General features: G+C 37.1%; 1 non-coding gene across 1 annotated transcript; it reads right to left on the reverse strand.

Moving 5' to 3' along the window:
* Positions 1-363: 363 nt before the first annotated feature.
* LOC132168300 (small nucleolar RNA R71) lies at positions 364-470 on the reverse strand. Its single transcript, XR_009438818.1, has one exon. It is a non-coding gene; the product is annotated as a small nucleolar RNA R71 (small nucleolar RNA).
* Between the last annotated feature and the right edge of the window lie 3,757 nt (positions 471-4,227).

The raw sequence follows: 4,227 nt of genomic DNA on the forward strand, positions 1-4,227 counted from the left end.
ATCCTTCTTTTGGCCTGCGCTCAATCGCTCCTAGCCTAGCTCCTGCAGCATCTTCTCTGGTATTGCGCTCGATCGCAGGTACCCTGCGATTGATCGCAGTACTAGGGAGCTCCAATTTTTCCATCTTCTCTTTTTGAGCCTAAATCACCCAGTTTTACTTCACTTTCTTCCAAAAGTCTGTAAAAACATTAAAAACACAAAAAGGAATTAAAATGGCCTAATTAACTACAACCAAAGGATTAAAACATGTAAGATAAGGGCTGAAAATATGAATATTTTAGCACTTATCAAGATTCCATTCATACTTGGGAAGAGTTAGCCACTAAGTAACTAAAGAAGCATTTCCTAGCTCAAAAGTCAGGGCAACTTAGAAGGGAGATTCAAACATTTCAGCAGAGAGATAGAGATCTTTTCTTCGAAGCATGGGGACACTTCAATGAGTTGCTTCTCAAGTGCCCACATCACAATCTCTCTCTAGGGTGGTGTTTGGTAAATGGGTTGGCCTAAACACTGTAGTTGATGTGGAAAAAAGTAAGAATATTTAGTATAAAAAAGTGAAAAAAGTGGTATGGAAAAGTGAAAATTTTTGTTTTGTAGTGATTTTTTTATTTGAATAATAATAAAAAGTGAATGATGTGATATAAAAAGTGAAAAAGTTAAAATGTTTTGATGTTGATTTTTTTGGAAATGGTGATGAATAGTGTCTAACCCAACTCCAACCCCTTTACCAAACAAGGCCTAGATGATCAGGTACAGGCTTTTTACAAAGGTTTAAATGACACTAACAAAGGTATTGCTGATTCATCTTGTGGAGGTGTGCTTGTGGAAAAGAGCAGTGAGGAAGCCATAGAGTCCTTTGAGACATTAAGCGAGCACTCCCAACAATTCTCATCCAGAGGGAGACAAGGAGTAAAGAGTAAAGGCATGTATGAAGTGAACACAAATAGCGGAGTGCAAAATCAAATGGTTGCCATGGAGAGAAAACTAGATACGCTTGTAAAAGCCATGACTACTCTGAACATCTCTCCCGTTCAACAAGCTGCACAAATCCAAGTATGTGCCATATGTTCCCATTCTGATCACACTACTGAGACTTTTCCTTTGTATTCATTTACAGATCAGGAGCAAGCAAACTATGTGGGACATAACAATTATCCTCCCAAGAACAATCCATTCTCCAACACCTACAATGCAGGGTGGCGTAACCACCCCAATTTCTCATGGAGTAACAATCAGAATATTCTAAATCCTCAAGGGCAGCAGAGGAATTCACAACAAGGAGATAACTACTAGGCTACACCACAAGTAGTCCAACCAGTTTTGGAGTCAAAGAAGAGTGACCTGGAAAGTATTGTACTCAAATTGGTGACTTCGCAACAACAAATGGTGACTTCACAACAAAAATTTATGACTTCGCAACACCAAACCAATGCAAGGGCCAAGCAATCTATCCAAAGATTGGAAGCACAAATGGGGCAAATGGGCAAGGAGCTGAGTGAAAGAAAGAATGGTGAATTTCCAGCCCAAACAATACCCAATCCAGGGGGTCACTAGCAATCAAAAGCTGTAACCACTCTAAAAAATGGCAAGATCATAAGAATTGAAGAGACAACACAAGCATTTCCAGCTGAAGCCTCAATGTTGTGCAAATATCCACCTAAATTAATAGGCGAACATTTGGTACGTTTTAACTCGCAAGTACACAAGATGAAACGATAGTATAGTGCGGCAAATACGAGATCATTCCCACGATGATTCTTGATTTTGTTTATAATGAATTTTCTAAATTAAATATCAAAATAGTCACGAAATTGATTTTATGAAAAGAAATAAAGATAAATGAAAGCGTTAGGGATTCGATATCTACCACTAATCAGACTAATTAAGATAACAATATGCCAATGCGCCAATCATACTAGTATATTTAATGTTTGCGAACCTAAGGACATGGGTGTCTACTCTTTAAGCTATTGATCTCCCTAAGCAACGAATTAGACATGGGTATCTACTGTAATTCTTTTCATTCTCAAAGGATTTATCATGGGTGTCTATTAAGTTGTTCTTTGAAAAAGCATAAATTTGTGGAAATCGACAAACACATGACGCCTAGAACATGAGTGTATACTCCCGGTTCCCCATGTTGATTACCCCAATAACCCGCAAGGATATCTTTTGTCACTATATTAAGCCAAGGACTCGATCATCTAAATTGACTTAAATAACTAATCCATACCACATGCATATGTTGATCAGGCACATTCATATGAGGAATTCAATTAAGCAAGAAATAATCAAGTTAAATACACCAAAATATGATTGTAGAAAGAGGCACCAATATTGAAATCCTAAAACGACATGATTAGGGCTTCGATCTAGCCCCTAACTAAGAGTTAGTTACACATAAGTAAAATAAAGATTAAAAATAAAAGGGAAAGAAGAAACCGAAAAGCTTTTGGAAGTAGCCTCCAAATTCTCCTCTCTGAAGTTGTGTGTGGAATTCTTTGTTTAGAGGCCTATTTATAGACTTAGGAAAACCCTAGAAGCCCCTAGAAACCCTAATAAAATTGGAGGTCTAAGTCCTAGTTCAAATAGGACTTGGAAAACCCTAGCTGATGTGGAAAAAGCCTCTTTCTGAAACTGGGCGCCCCGAGTGCGCTCAATTCTAGGGGAGGTGCGCTCAAGCGCACCTCTATGATCAATCCTACTCCTTTCTACGCTGGAGAGCATAAGCGCTTGAGCCTGCTTCACATACGCATGAGCGCACGCCTGCACTCATTCTCTTGGTCTCTTGCGCTCGAGCGCTTCTGTGCTCGAGCATGGGTCTTTTGTGATCGAGCACATATGCTCTCGATCCTATTGTCTTGTGCTCGATCCCAAAGCTTCCAGAATTTTTCCAAATTGCCCTTTTAAGCCTGGAACTTCCAGAAACACTTCCTTTTCTTCCATGACCTACAAAAAGACAAAACACAAAAAGGAAGTAAAATTGCACAAACTAACAAAATTAAGGAATTAACAAATATAAATTAATGGGCTAAAATATGAATATTTTAGCACTTATCACTCAACATCCAAGGTAAGTGAAATGGAGAATGTCAATGCACCACCCTTCCCTCAAAGGTTAGTAAAGCCAAAGAAAGAAAAGAAACTTCTTGATATTTTTGAGACTTTGAGAAAAGTAGAAATTAACATTTTTTTATTAGATGCAATTCAACAAATTCCTTCATATGCTAAATTTTTAAAGGATTGTTGCACTCGTAAAAGAATGTTTTAGGAGCATGAAACCGGGGCTTTAATAGAAGAGGTAAGTGCAGTACTGTTAAGAAAACTACCACCAAGGCTTAAAGATCCCAGTAGTTTTACTATTCCTTGCAGGATTGGTGACCAATGTTTTGAGTGTGTATTACTGGATCTAGGAGCGGGTGTCAATTTGCTACTGTACACTGTGCTATTGCCTTTACCTATTATCTTAGGAAGACCCTTTATGAGAACTGCTGATACAAAAATTTGTGCGAAAAAGGGTACTATAAGTATGAAGCTAAATGGTGAGAGGATACAATTCAAGATATTTGATGCATTGAAATTACCCCAAGATAATCTGGAATGCTTTAGCATGTGTATAATTCAAGTTTTGTTGAGAAAGTTTTCCAGGTCCATCATATTGATTCTCTGGAGGCTACCCTTGTAACATCCCCAGCCCGTTAAGGCTGAGTTTGCGACTTTTCTTCTTTTACAACAAAAATTTTGCAAAGATCTATAAGGTCTATCAGAGTACTTGATTTTAAAGGATACGATAAATGTATAAAACATTCTTCAAGAGATTTTATTACAAGCGAAATTAGAAAACATTAAACTTTAGTTGCAGAATATCATATTATTACAATAATTGATATGAAAAGACTTTGAAAATTAATAATTATTCCCGTCCCCATTCCGGCCTCCTATTCCAGCGACCTTTCTACCTGAAAACAAGAAATAAAACTGAATGAGCCCAAAGGAGGCCCAGCAAGTAAAATCCACAACCATAAATAGTTTTACTCCTTGTTCTCAGTTTTGAAAATCGTTTTCACAAATAAATATACATTCAGCCATAATAATACATGTATGTACAGTTGCATCTCCCGTAGCATATACATACTATTATATCTAGTAATAAATCATCGTCATAAATCATCATCATAATGCATCATTATAAATCATCATTGTAAATCATCATAGTATATCATTTTT

The sequence above is a fragment of the Corylus avellana genome, chromosome 2 (genome assembly GCF_965113065.1).
Source record: "Corylus avellana chromosome 2, dhCorAvel1.hap1.2, whole genome shotgun sequence".
Taxonomy (NCBI): domain Eukaryota; kingdom Viridiplantae; phylum Streptophyta; class Magnoliopsida; order Fagales; family Betulaceae; genus Corylus; species Corylus avellana.